We start from the raw sequence: 16,068 nt of genomic DNA on the forward strand, positions 1-16,068 counted from the left end.
ATTTGGTGACCCGGACGTGATGCGGTGCCGGCGGAACAAGGCCTCAATGGTAAGGAACCAAAGTTCCGAGTCCGATGACCAGAAGTCGGGAAGCTTGAGGGCGGAGACCGCGGATTCATGAGGTGGCAGCGTGAGAGGCGACGGAAGCGGTACAGGAGTGGAGGGATCCATGGCCAGGGCTTACACGATGGAAGGTAGGCGGGGTCTCGAGTTCCGGGAAGTGGTAGGCCTAGTAAAGCGGCTGATGCAAGCGCAGGGCAGGAGCAGAGAACGAAGACGCGAAGTCCGGAGTCACCAAATTGTGACCCAGACGACTTGCAGACGACGCGCCGACGACTTCTGTCTGCGATTCGTCTCCACAACCACATCTATACCAGCGCTTCATTCCATTATTCAGTATTCATGAACGCCGCGGTGGCTGAGTGGTTATGGCGCTCGGCTGCTGACGCGAAAGACGCGGGTTCGATCCCGGTCGTAGTGGTCGAATTTCGATTGAGGCGAAACTCTAGAGCACCGTGCACTGCGCAATGTGCGTGCACGTTAAAGAACCCCAGGTGGTCGAAATTTCCGGAGCCCTTCACTACGGCGTCCCTCATAGCCTGAGCCGCTTTGGTACATTAAAACCCCATAAATCACTCCGGATTCATGGTCACACAGCTTGAATACAGGCCGTGACCAATCAGCGACCCACGCCGGAGTGTGTGGTGTCGGCGTTGCACACGGTTTGAAGCCTCGCAGCCAGAGAAGCCACCTACATCGTGCGACCATGTGACGTTACCACAATCTGTCCACCAGATTGTGAGCAAACTGACTTCCCTGGCAGGTGGAAGTTAAATTAATGATTGATCGGCAGAGGTTGCTCGGTAAGAGCAAGCACACCTGAGACAGCGCCTTCCATGGCAGGGCAGTGGCGCATCACCTAACCGCTGCACCATTGCGCCAGGAGTGGTATGAGGACTCCCAACGGTCTATGAATGTTGAGCCGAGATTGCTCAATTCTACACATAAGGAGCATTAACAAAACGCCATCGCACCATACCATTAAGGCAGAGCTCTTGTCCCCTCCAATTTTTTGTGCGTGTTATTCCAACTTGTGATTAGCTTTGTTTTTGCGTAACAAGAAAAGCCTCAACAATGGACTCTTTTCTTGCTGCAGAGAACTGCGTGGTAGACATGAATGTGGGTGGAGCTTCACTGCAGAAATTAGTTTTGTCCGACCAAAGTGGCTAAGTTTAAGCTGACTGATAAAATTCGTTACATGCGCATGCGTGATAGTCATAATAAAAACTGTCAAGAGTGTGCGAGCTCTGCGTCATATTATTGACCGACTTACGTGTTTTTTGTGCAGGCTTCACTGTCAGGGAGTTCAAGGCGGACCCTATCCGCGTTGTGAGCAGCCTCCCCCCCTGCTGCCTCGGGAGAATAACTAATTAATAAAATAAGAGTGCATGAAGAACCTTCTATCGTTGCATGTTTTGAAGCGCATATCACATTCACTTACTTTCGCAATCAAGTCTCTGAGGCTTCACTCTATAAACAGTTCTGAAGGACCTGGGGTGTGAGAATTATTTCTACCTACCTCACTATGTTCCCCTAAGAATGCGATGGCGAATTAGTTATTAGAACTAAATTAATAATACTTATAGAGGATCAGTAACTACACTATAGGCTCTAATGAGATCTATTGGATGTTCATAGAGAGTTGCAAAAGACACTCGTTAAAATATTTCTGTAGCAGGGCCAGTTTGTGTTCCTAAATAATGCGGTGGCCAATTAGTTATTGAAACTCGTTCTGTAATACTAATAGAGGCTCAATAAATACACTGCACGCTCTTTTCAGGAAACCTAAACTAGCTTCTATTGGATCGCTTTAGAGAGTTGGAAAAGACACTCATTAAAGTTCTACGTGGCAGTACCTCTTCGTGTTCCTATAGGAATTCGGTGGCCAGTTAGTTACTGAAACTCTATAGGCAATAGGTTTTCTTTATCAGGTTTAACGTCCTGAAGCGACCCAGGCTATGAGGGACACCGTACTGAAGGGCTTCGGAAATTTCGACCACCTGGGGTTCTTTAACGTGCACTGACATCGCACAGTACACGGGTCTCTAGAATTTCACCTCCGTCGAAATTCGACCGCCGCTGCCGGGATCGAAGCCGCGTCTTTGGGATCAGCAGCCGAGCACCATAACCACTAAGCCACCGCGGTGGCTGTTATAGAGGTTCGCTAACTGCACTGTAGTCTCTACTGAGGAGCGCTAAAAGAGATTCTTTTGGAGCTCTCTAAAGAATTACAAAACACACTTGTTAAAGTGCTTCTGTAGCACTACCTTTTCGTGTTGCTATAACAATGCGGTGGCTAATTAGTAATTAGAACTCGGTAGGTTATATTTATTCAGGTCAGTAAATCTACTATAGGCTCCACTGAGGAAAGCTAAATGATCTTCTATTGGATCTCTTTACAGAGTTGCAGAAGTCACTCATTGAAGTATTTCCATACCAGTACCTCTTCGTGTTCCTATAAGAATATGGTTGTCAATTAGTTCTCGGATATCTTTTAACATATTCCACACAGAGTTAAAAACAACACAGTGCGTTCTAATGAGAAAATTTAAAAAAAAACTCTAAATCAACACGATGCACATTTTTGTAGGGGGTCCCTGCGGATGCTCGGAAAACCGTGGTGGCGCAGCTCACCACCATCAGCATGCTGCAGGTGCCCGAGCGGGGGCAAGCACAATAGCAGTGTGCAAGTTACACCCTGTCGTTTCACCTTCGCGCCTGCATTGGTTTTATTATCATATACATTTTTTTTTTCACCACATGCACTTGTTTACGAAGGGCAAGCATTCTCCGCTCCCTCCAGCACCGCGCGCTAGTAGCAGTGGTTTACTTTAAAAAATACCAGACGGAAGAAAAGAATGTTGCCGGGCGCACCAACAGCTATCTAATGTCTGACGTCCGGAGCTGCGGCCGGCGGAAACGAAAGAGACAGGGAGACGACAGCGACAAGTACAGTGGGCAGCGATAGCGGGAAATAATATTGGAGAGCTATTTACATTGTTTGCAAAATACAAAAGCAAAGAAGTTAGCGCTACTCGTACGCTAGTGTCCTAGCACTGAACAATATATAACCGCTCACCACCGACCACTACCCATATCTACACAATATAAAAATATGCGTGTCCGGTAATACGACCCTGTTAGTATGGTTGACTCGAATATTAATGCGCAATTTTTTGGCGACCAAACATTTTCAACGTATTTACGGCTGGTTAATACCAAAACTAGCTGTTCGGACACTGTCAGCAGCTCATTGGGGCCCATGTGGTTTTGGTCCTTTAATATGAGCAGTTATGAATCCAAAATCACAGCTGTCCTAAAATATGCTCTCCTCCTTGTGTCTTAAGTGCAGGATAACAGCGAATGGCAGTGCGCAAGTGCAGATGCAGCAGTCATGCCGCTTGCGTACGTGCGTGTATATGTGGGTGTACGTGTGTGCGCGTACATGCGTGCTTGTGCGTGTGTATGTGTACGCGTGTGTTTGTGCGTATGAAAAAAGTATTTCAATGTAAACAACATTGAGAAGCAGTCAGTCGATTAAGCAGAGTTTTTGGAATGTGAACAGCAGTGCAAAAAAGAAGCTTCATCACACCATGAGGCGCCAATACGCGTCTAATCGACCTCTAGGTACTTAAAACGTGCTTCAACCTGCACTGCACTATTTTAAAGATAATGGCGGCCATAATAATGCACCTGGAACTTCCAAGGTTGCCCCATTCTAACTTCTCAACCAAGCACTATGCACAGAAGCAAAATGGCAATTAGTGTTTTTGAAAACATTTCTTTCCGTTTTTCTTGACGATTGGTTATATGGACGTTAACACGTTTTGGCGGGCTAGTTGGTTAAGCATATTGAATAAACAGCGCGAACGAAGACGAGCACAAAAGACAAGAAAACGGACGACACAGCGCTGACTAACAACTGAGGGTTTATTGCTGATCATACGAGTATAAATACATAGATGTCGGCAGAGAGGGAAAGGTATACCAAGTGCAAAAAACAAAAAACAAAACATAAATGTGACAACAGCAACAGAAGCGCGCTAGAAATCAGCGGAGATTATCAGCCCCCAAGAGTGACATCTCTTTTTGCAGTAGTGTTAGCGAAGGAGGGCTTATACATGAATTTCCCTGCTTGAATATGTTGTAGGCCTCGATAACTTCCCTTGCAGTTTTTTCCCCTATTTTTTGGCAATGACCTTAGTTTCATGGTATAGCGGTACGCACTGTTTTTTCTCTGTCTTTATTATATATTATGGATGACTTACTTTATTGAGACTTCCGGTTTGAAACCAAAGTGCTCGATTAACAAGGCACGACTGTACGAAACCGCACAAAAGTAGTGCCCTATCGCTAATCAATCGCGCGCGACGCACATTGCACAAGCAGACGGGGTGGAGCTTCTGTCCGCAATAGAGCGTCCGAAGCACCACAGATGAAGCGTTCATGTCAGGCACGCACTCTAAAGAAAAAAAGGTGTGATCTTAGTCTTTTTTTGGAGGTAAGTCACTTGTCGCTGAGTTGGCACCTTTTTTGGGGTAAGGTTACGCTCTTTCTAAGAGACTAGATATTTAGGCTCTTGCACATAGTGTAACGTTACGCTTCTAATAGCTCAAACTTGCAGTGCCATAAGAAGAGTAACACTAAGCCAGCAACGTATAACGTTAGACCTTACGAACACTTACACCAAGAGTGGTGAGTGTTCGTCTGAGGACTGCATAAACATATCCTAGCATGAAAGATGCAAGTTTGCACCTTGAGTGGGTAAATTTATGCTATGTCTAGAAGTGCAAAATTGCTTTTTCAAAGAGTAAACTGATACCGTCATAAACAGAGCGAAGTTTTGCACCCCCGTGGTCCAAGTTTGTACCATGAGATGATGGATAATGTATCCTAGTTGTACAAGGTAATGCCTTGTCGCAAAGAGTATCTATGTACTATCCGGAGGTGTGTATATATATATATATATATATATATATATATATATATATATATATATATATATATATATATATATATATATATATATATATATATACTGTCCACACAAGAGGACTTCTTCCCTTCTGTTCTTAAACATGCCCACTGAATGCACGACAAAACTGACGAGTAAAGTGCAAGACATAGTCTTTTTTGAAGTGCAGGCAAGGCCGAGATGTTGCGACAAATCTTTTATGTGGGATGGGCTGTGTCGTCTTGTGTTCAGACGCAAGTACTACTGCAGAATGCACACAAAGGATTCATGAAACAATGAGAAAGAAGCCTACCGTCGTATTTATTTTGCCACGTGCTGCACAGTATTACAGAAATGGCCCTGGCCATCCGTAGAGGTCAGGGCGTATGCATCATGTATCAACCTGCAAAGTGAGGAAACATGCAATAAATTTTCAAAACACAAAGCCCTGTACGACATGGTCATGGGCTAGCTAGTTCATGCCTAAAAATGTAAACTGCACGAAAGGAAGGGATAAAGGAAGACACACATGAAAACAATGCCTCAAGTACAGGCTTCTAAGTGTTTATTAATGAGAACCAAAATCGTAGAAAATATATCCGGGAAAACAAAACATGTCCCTTATGACAGCTAATTAATCGCTCACATATGCTCACTTAATCACAAGCGCAGTGACTTCTCAGGAAAAATTGACGCTACGTAATCAGAAAAATATAAAATATTATTTTCAGCTGCAGGATCAAACAGTAGAAATCCCGGATGCCGGACTACTGCCATGATCATATGAAGCAACAGGAAAACATGTCTATAGAATGAAAAATAGTAAAACAATTTAAGAAATCGCTCCCTCCTTTCTCACACATTTAGCTCTCCATATTTTCTTTTATTTGCAGTCATTGTTAAATCTTGTTTTATTCCCTGCCTTTCACCTCCGCCGTTCTTTCCTCCTTTTACATTCCATTATCTACGTGTTTGCTTTCCTGCTTTGAGAATTTACCTTCCCTGTGTTCTGGTTGCTAAAGTGGCTGAGGTTTGATGCAGCCCCTGGTAACAATATGGCTCTGGTCTCTGATGCCGCTACATGTTTTGATGCCCACGGTGGGAATTTTTTCCTAAAATGAAAGTCTGGGTGATTACTTGAGCGTGCGTGCGTGATACAGCCAGTTGTAATTTTCAGGGTGTTCTCCTTTTTCTGGATATATTTTTTACCACTTTTTTATTTATTTGTTGCCCCAAAGACCTCGGGTATAGGGCAGCACATGAGGGGTATTTTCCACGTATTTTTTCCCTGTTTATAAACAGCAAGGAAGTTGTGCCTGTGATGGCATTTCTGGGTGCATTCCAATGTCGCCACCTTTTTATAGAGTTTAAATTCCTGGAGAAAAGCTTGGACATGACACAAAGGCTATGCACTATGAATTTTAGAATTCCGCTGCTAGGAAACAAGGATAAGCTTCAAGCTAAAGGTGAAATAACAGCAAGGCCAAATTCTACATCTAAATATTCGTCTCTGCTCATGTGACAAAGAGGTGACGTCGCACACACACACACATATTATAATAAATACAGATTTTATTAAGGCTCATAACCCGTTCCATACTACACATCTACGTAATGCCTGTGCAAAAAGCTTTGGTTACTGGACTGACGTTCACTAAAAGGCTGCGTTGCCCGCACAAGCAGCATAAAACAACTTCCTTTTAAAGCAGTATTTTGGCTTTAACAAATTACGAACCTCGACTTTCTATATATGCAGTGCTGCTTCATGAAATGGTTCCAGCATATGCAGCAGTAGTAGTGCCCATGAATTACAATTTGCCACAACATTAGAATGCAACCTGTATACAACATCTTTACATATACTTAGCATAATTAAATTCTAAATACTGACTGACAGCATGCAAGAATGGCTATTAAAATAGTTGCGATCATTATCTTGTGGAACCCGTAGTGGGCAGGGGTAATAATTTGGTGCTTTTCAAAAAAATACATGAGCCGATCACTTATAGCTCTTTGAAATATCTTCGATGAAAGCGGGAGGACTGAAATGGGCCGATAGGTGTGATGTCTAATGCACCGCCACCTTTATACACAGATGTCACTTTGGTAATTTTTAATTCTTCAGATTAGTCTCCACACTAAAGCCTCTCATTATTAACATGGGCCAGTATTGTGCTAATAATAGGTGCAGTGTATTTCAGTGGCAATGCTTTTATTCCGTCGTCTCCAGCAGCTGCACCATTTTTAATTGCGTCATTATTGTCTCAATTTCAGTGGGAGTAGGTGGCAAATGCGTAACAGATTCCAGCAGGCTATATCCTTGCGTGCAGTTATCCGCGCACGTATTGTGCTCAGCATACTGACCAATGTTAACGAAGTGACGATTCATTTCATCTGCCAGTTCTTGCCCGTTCACATGCTCGTAGTCTTTCTTTATTTTTGCACAACATCACAAGTCTGTTTTCAACTCATAAGTAGGTTAATCATTTCCCACTTTTTTTCTGGTCCTTGTTCATCTGGATAAACTAGTTGTGATAAAATCCAATTTTCCTTTTTTTCCGGTTCCAGTTAAGTTTTTCTCATCTTTTTGTACTCAGCATGCAAACGGGATCGCAATTTTTTATGACTGTATGATACATTTCCTCCTTTTCTTGTATTCTTTTGTATAGTTTCTTGGTTACCCAAGTTTTCTTATTTTTTCATTTTTGGTCTTATTTTCTCGCAGAGAGAAAGCTGTATTATAGCAGAAAAGAAACTTATGAAGAAACTCTTGATAAGTTGTTTTGGGGTTGATGACTTTGAGTATATGTTCCTCGTCTGCTTGCTCAAAGAGACAACGAAAGTTTTCCAATGTCTGTTCGTTCACTGTGCAAACCTATAATGTACTATGCTTCTCTTTACCGGTTTTTTTTTGCTGCTACAGGGGCTAGGCAGAAGAATAGGATCTGGTCATTGGTATTGCTTGTCATCACACCAGCAGTAAGATTTCTGATTTCAATATTTATAACACTGACATGATTCACGTGGCTATGTCAGCAGTAGTCCACATTGGTAGGGTTATATTTTGCCCGCACGCTCATGAACAATATCTTTAAATTCTTTTGCACACGGTCCATAAGATAGAGCATCATTACTCACATCATCGAGAATAGCAAAAGAGGCAGCTAGATGCCCAACCGATTCCAAGACGCTTTAAAAAAAAATTAAGAATTTCGCTACAATGCCAGACGACGGCCTGTACAGTGCACCGACTACCACGTTCGATACCTTAACAAATAAGCTTTCGTTATTTTCATTTACCTTCGTTAAGTTATTAGGAATTATATATTAGTAACTACATTTCAAGCAAATGGCTGTACCGCCAACTCTCCTGCTTTCTCTGCTAATAGTTGCGCTTTATAATCGTCAGTGTGAGAAGTCACTGCATCCTTCTTGAACCAAGTTTCAATGAGGACTGTTATATCAAATTATACCCAAGAGAATCGGATACATTTGTGAATCATTTATATTGTTTTTAAAACTGCTTGTTTTCATGTCTATGGTCGCAAGCGGTCCCTTCTTGTTGGTGCACATTTTGTTTAGTATAGGGCAGCCATAAAAGGAAGAAGAAATTTCCTGTCTTTCCATTTTAATAGCTTCTGTAACACACAGGACTGCCGGTTATGTTATCTAGCCTTCAATCTTTGCAATATCTGTGATATTTGCGATTCTGATAATGTCTGCCTCCTCGTGCTTCCTTGCAAGAATTCGGCCGCGAGTAAACCACACAAACTTCCAACCTTCTTTTGAGCAATGGTTACACCGAGAAGCCTTCTGTTAGGGCCAGTCCGGTGTTCATTCACGTACACAGGTGTGCCCTCGCCACCATAGTCAAAGTCCTTCGTGTCAATATTCTGCTTCTTGGGTTTCTTCAGGAGCTTGTCTCACATTGTGCGCTGCACAAAACAGACAACAACGTTCTTCTTGTCGGACTTGAAGGTACTGACGCAGTTCGGAAACTTTGGAAGTAATTTTCTTAGCAAGCAGTTGGTTTGCCAATTTTAATTTATTTTTTGCGCAAGCTACAGCATCCGGTGAAAGCACGAAAAAATTATTGTGGGTTAAGTGTTAACGACGTTTATGTAAAATATTTTTTAAAGGAGCACATTTATTGCTTTTTACAGAACCAAGAACCACGGAAAATTCTTGAATGGCTTCCGTAACAAAATCAGATTAAAGAACAACCAGAGTGAAATATTCTAAAAAGATTTGTTTTTGTATCCTGCGTCACAGTTGATTTTAAAATTTGTAACTCTCACCAAAATTTGCTGCTGCGCAGAAGCTTAAAAATTTTTTCCAGAAAAATTCTTCGTTGAAACTTTAGTTACATAATCGCCATCTAGTCATTTTTTTCTCAAACGAATCAACGGTGGTCGCTTTTGTGGTCTGGGACGTGTCGCGTGCAATCACCACTACGGCAGGTAGTCACCGCCGATCCAGATCACGAAAGTAAAATAAACCAGAAAAATAAGAATTGGTGGACCGCATATAGCAAGTTTTCTGGGATTATGAATGTCGGTTTAGCAATATCCCTCAAGACAAAAGTAAATAACAGCTGCAGGTTACCTGTACTCACCTATGGGACTGCAACATGGAGGCTACCGAAAATTGCTCAACTGAACGAAGTTCGGTTTGGTTCATGGGTTTTTAACGTCCTGAAGCGCCTCAGGCTAAGAGGGACGCCGTAGTGAAGGTCTCTGGAAATTTCGACCACCTGGGGTGCTTTAATGGGCACAGACATCGCACAGTACACGGGCCTCCTGAATTTCGCCTCCATCGAAATGCGACCGCCGCGGCCGGGATCGAACCCGCGTCTTGCGGGCCAGTAGCCGAGCGCCATAACAACTGCGCCACCGCGGCGGCATAACTTAAATTTAGGACAACGCACCCAGCTACGGAAATGAGTGATAAGCGTAACGTTAAGAGAGACACAAGAGCGCAGAGTGAGTCAGGGAACAAACGGAGGGTAATAACATCCTAGTCGGAATTAAGAAGGAGGATTGGGCTTGGGCGGGGCATGTAATGCGAAGCCAAGATAGCCGATAGTCCTTAAGGGTAAGGGAGTGTATTCCTAGAGAAGGCGAGCCTAGCAGGGGGCGGCAGAAACTTAGATTAAAGGACGAGATTAAGAAGTTTGCGGGGATAGGGTAGCTGCAGCTGACAGAGGACATGGTTAATTGTAGAGATATGATAGAGGCCTTTGTCCTGCAGTAGGCGTAGTCAGGATGATGATGGTGATTATTATGATTGAAAGACTCACTGGGGAAAAATGGATCGTCCGTAATAAAAATCGCCCATTGGCCTGAGAGAACTGACGACACCACACCAAAAGCGAAGTCTTTTTCCGTGAAGGCATCAACAGCTTATAATTCTATTGCATTGCCAACAAGTGCAGTAATAAGGTGTCCCTGTCAATTTTTTTGTATTTACGGAAGGTCACAGTAAGGAAGCTTTTCTGTATTTACTTTCACGAGAGGCTGAATAGTCTACCTGAAAAATTCCGCGATTCTGAAAAAAAAAACGATGAAAGCCATATGAACGAGATAGTAAGAAGATAGAAAATAATATGCAGAGAGGACAAGGAAATGTGTTTTACTTGCCAGTCAGTTGAAAGGGAGCTCCATTCTGTTAGAAGAAATGACACTTCACAGCCAGTTCGAAGTGCAGTTCCTATGTCAGTCTAATTAAAAAGAGTTCAAACTTAACTTCCTTCTGTCATAAGAAAGGAGAAGCCCCTACATTATCAATGCAAGAAGTATAAAGAAACAACAGAAGAAGTAGAAGGCACTATTCTTTTTCATAAAAGAAGAGAGCAAATTAACACCGCGGTAAAGAACTATGATCACCAGTCGTAGCGAAATGAACGCTGCACCACAACATTCTGTCACCCGTCGCAATGGGAAAGCTTGAGCATTCCTACTACACTCCTTGCTTCATTGCACATTGCTGGTCGTGTGTTCGTCTGGTTGTGTATACAGAGTTTTACAACCAGCAGATACTTTCGGTAGTAATTCCGCACCTTGTTGGAAAATTTTTTCCAAAATTTTAATCCTCAAGGGCTGCATCTTAAGTGCTGACAAAGAATAAATGTTTTCACATAGGTAGGCTCTGTGTGCAATATCGATTAGGCATTCCTAGCTTGTCAAGGCTCCTTGCTCTATCATCATCATCATCATCATAAGTCACTCTATGCCCACTGCAGCGCAAAGGCCCCTCCCAGTCTCTCCAATAAGCCCTGTTAAAATTAACCAGTAATTGTTCTTGTAGATAATGCGGTTGTGTCCAACCTAAAGGAGTTGAAAGTGCTCTTAGTGTAAATCAGTGGTCAGTAGCGAGTTGTCTGTTGCGAACTAAGGATATATATAAAGTTGCGTCAGGCGCTGCGGTGGATGAGTGGTTACAGTGTTCGTGTGCTAACCCGAAGGACGCGGATTGGATCCCGGCCGCGGCGATCGCAATTCAATGGAGGCGAAATGCTGGAGGCCCCTGTACTCTGCGATGTCAGTGCCGGTCGAACAACCCCAGGTGGTCTAAATTATCCACTGCCTTCCACTGCGGCGTCCCTCATAGTCTCAGTCGCTTTGGTGCTTTAAACTGCATAAAACCAAACCTAACCAATTAAATTTCTTCGTGCACCTCAGAGGTGGCCTAGTCGTCTGAGAACCCGCCTCGCTTGCGGGAGGTACGGGGTTGGGTCCCCAGGGCCGCCGGGTAACCACCGGGGATACAATGAGTACAATCTTTTCCTTTGTCTGGTGCTGGGCTTATTTTGGGTGAAATGGTTTGGAAATGGGTATTTGACCCCTCCTTAAATAAAAAAAAATAATAAACACGGATGCCTTGCGCCATAAAAATCCATCATTATCACCGTACGTTTCTTCCTGTCGAAGAAATGTCACGAGAGCCTTTTTGGGCGCTATTACGCTCTCTGTCTGAGGAGAATTATAATGTGTTTGGAGAACATCCGTCAACAGTAATACTGAGTAATATATTTACCATTCGTAGGACAGCGAGACTGATGTTGTCCAACTAGCTTTAAGTCCCGGCAAACGGGCAACGATGCACCTGCGTGCCTTGTTTTTAAACAGCTACGTTCCAAGGGACTGAAAAGATTATAAACGGTTGCATTGAAAGTTTTTCAACAAACAACTTGATAAGAAATTCCCAGTTTGGTTTCCGAAAACATCGCTCAACTGAAAATGCACTTTTAATGCGGAAGGAGATAATACTAGCCATTTTCGAGAAAAAGTTATCTCTGGGAATACACATAGAATTTATCAAGGCATTTGACCATGTTAATCACTCAATATTGTTAGAAAAATTGGAGCACTATGGTTTCCGACGTAGCACGCAGAAACTACTTCAGTCTTATTTAGATGGTCTACGTCAGTATGTTGAGGTCAATCAAAATAAATCACGCCTAAAAGTAATTCAATCGCGCTCCGCAAACAAGCATTTTAGGACCCATTCTTTTTCTTTTTTTGCATCAATGACACTGTAGAGATTTACAAAGTCTTTAAATTTGTAATCTATGCGAACGATTCCACATCAGTTATTGCAAAAGAAAACTTCCCAAAAAAATTATAAATGATGCTAACTTCTTTTCTAACATACTGCGAGAAAGGTGCTGAAAAAATACTTTGGTGCTGAATTAATCTAAAGCCAAATGTATTCCGTTTCACACAACCAGAACTTTGCCTTTCATACTACGGACATCGGTCTAGGCCCGTACACATTTGGATTAGAAAAATGCGTGAAAATTCTTGGTGCATTGTTTTCTGAATATATGTCTTGGAAAGAACATGTTAATTTTTTATCGAACAAATTAAGCAAGATTGAATGACTATTAAGTAGAAGCCGCCTTAATCTCCCACATTTCATGAGAAGACTCATATATAGCGCACTTTTCAGCTTGCATTTACGGTACTGCACTTTAGTCTTGGGAAATAGGGCCAAGTCGAATATAGGTAAACTAACCTTGGTCCCAAAGATGGCTGTCTACATTATTGAAAACGCTACACTCCTAGAACATGCAGAGCCGCTTTTCCTCAAGCATAATATACTCAGAGCGGAATACATGTACGAATACAAACTTTTAAGAATTTACAAGACTAGCAGAAGGAAAATTCGACACGTTCCTAAACTAAGAAAATCTGGTGAAAACTACGAATACATATCCGTTCCGGTATCAATCACAATGGCTTCTTCCCTTCTCCCGTACAATATACGGAAAACAAAGAAAGAAACACACGCTACCGTATACACTAAACTGCCTGGACACTAAACAGATAGACATCCTGACAATGTAATACAGAAATGTTTTCGAAAAGTGCTTATGAACTGTACTATTGAAGTCTTTGGAAAAGATTTTGCAAACTTGGTTTGCTTTGGCGGTTTTGTTTCCTCGCATTTTTAATGTCAATGCTTTTTACGTTTTCACCCAGAGACTGTTTACCTGTTTGCAATGAACTGCCTGCACTGCATATGTGCCTGCTTTGCAAATGGCTGGAACCTCGACAAGCTCTAAACAAAGCAGCTTTTTACTCCTGCCGCCTTTTTTTCTTGTGCAAAATAAAAGCTCTTGATTGATCGAATGATAGAATGACCGATCAATCAATTGATAGATTGGTATTCTTGCGTACTGAAAGCCACCAAACAACAAACAAACCATGCAGCTTCTTTTTCTCTTTTGCTTACAGGCGTCCTTGGTGTTCTGCCCGTTTATTACGCAATGCGTCTAATTTGCCGAGGCTCTAAAAATTTTCAGATTAATTAGCTTTAGAGCCTTTTCGCCAGTCAACTACATCATAATACTTGTTGAAACAGTTTTCAGTTCTGTTCACACTGAGGGACGGATTCATACCACAATGGAGGTCTTTTTACGTAGTGATTGGTAAATGACTGGGTTAAAATTGTTTGCGAATTCGTTAATATTCCAAGCTTGTGAGACCATCAGGGCAACGTAAATTCTGAAACACTGGCTTAACCCGGAATGTTTGCGAAACCTGTCATCTGCTACTGCCCCTTCGTTTCCATAGTGAAGATAACCATTAAGTCACAACGCCTAATCGCGGATAAGACGCCCGTAGCTACGTTTTGAGGACATGCGGGCGCCCACTTTAGCACCAGGTGCAAACCCATGTCCTAACACTGTGTTAACCGGTGTCCAACTGTGCCATCCGAAGTGGCATGTGCGGTACTGAAGCGATACATAGGCTATGTGGGACGCCGGGCTCCAGATTAATTTACACCTTTAAAGTGCGCTTATATCGTGCAGCACATGGGCGTTCTGTAATTTTGTTTGCGCCAAGAGGCAATGCGGCCCAGGGTTCCGTCTGAAGCTAGAAGCGCTAGGAAGTTAGAAGCCCACCGCAACGTTTCAGTTTGTTTAGGGCCGCAACAACGATGAGGTTGTCTGTTTCGACGTCAGTGTGTGCCCATGGCCCAGGCTGTTAATGAGCACATCATTCCCTCACTAGACGCATCTCTACATGATTCTCCAGGTGTTTCCCTCTGAAAAACGAAGCTGGGGTCTCATACGTAGCAACAAAACTTTCCGAAACATTTTACCTGCAGGAAAGACAAGCACGAGCCAGGCACCCACGAATAAGCGTGCGTGGATCCGTCAGCAGCGGCAGTCACCGTTTCGTGTGCCTTCTGGCCGAACGATCCGCGCTCGCTTCTGCTAGAACGTGCGCTTGCCTATTCAATGTGGGAATCACTTTCCTTTTTTCGCTACGTGGTTGCCGCACGCGCGGAACGCCTCATCCTTCACGAGGCCGGCGGCGAAAGCAATCATCGTGAATGCAGGCCGCTATTTAGGGGGTCGCGCCGCAGCCGGCCAGCTTTGCGTGTGGCAGTTAACGTAATGGTTTGCTGTGGGCCGGGGGGATGTAGGCCGACCAGACGACAAGAAAAGTGGGTAATGCCAGTTATCGGCATAAACAGGGCATGTTTTGTTCCTTTTCACCGCAGCCCGGTGTGTACACAGCGGGCGACGTGACGCAGTAGCTCAGCCTGACGGACGCGAGGCACAATTCGGACCACGCCTGGAATAACTCGGAACACACTGGGAGTGAACAACGCTTACTCTACTAGCGGCGCTGCCAGGTAATAACAGTAATCATCGCTAGAAGCGATTCCTCTGCGTGTCTTTACTTGTGAGGCCCATACAACAGAACATCGAGGAGCGTTGCCGTCTCGCAGATGCACCAAGAAGGAGCAGTGACAAGGGCCATTATTTTTTTTACGAATGTTGCCTCGCGCGTCGGATCGTTGTCCAGAGACGCATGAGCGACGTCAGTGCCCCGAGGAGTATGGATATTCAATAGCTCGGTAGATTATCAGCACGTCTACAAAATCGCAGCGGCAAATGCGCGCCACCTGATTATCAGATCTGATAACTTCTGATATCGCCCCCTTTTCCAGTTACCCTTCATCGATGCCAACAAAGTCGTTGCTAGCAGTTCATGCGCGCGTGTATCGCGGTGTAAAATGAAAGCCAGCGCATATGTTTATCGAAGGCAGGAGCGGCCTTGTGTAACCGGTTACATTCAAAGGGTTTTGTTAAATTTGACGGTTGAAAAAATGAACAGCGGATTGTACTGAGCTCGGAAAAGGACGATAGGACTGGTGGAGCGCTGTGATAATTATCTGCAACACTGACTTTCGTACGTGTGGAAGTGCGATTCACATATCAGTTTATTGCAAATTAACTTTCCTAGATCGTCGAGGCCACAAGCGGATATCAATGAAGCACACCGTAGGGCTCAACAAGGCAGCTGTGTTTCTTACAGTACGTCCACTATTACCAAGGTACCGCGACGACCATTGTTGAGGTTGCGGGACGCTCTCGAGGGTTCACGCAGAGTTGGGATGAAATGGGACACAAGCCTCAGAAACACAGAAAACAAGTTTAATTATTACATTAAACTTGTATTGGCGCCGCTGCGGCTCATGCACGGGATACGATGCGCGATTCAGCCTGTTGGAGCCTCTCCTGGAGCTAGCTGGAA

The sequence above is a fragment of the Amblyomma mixtum genome, chromosome 3 (genome assembly GCF_055824585.1).
Source record: "Amblyomma mixtum isolate Tamu chromosome 3, ASM5582458v1, whole genome shotgun sequence".
NCBI lineage: Eukaryota > Metazoa > Arthropoda > Arachnida > Ixodida > Ixodidae > Amblyomma > Amblyomma mixtum.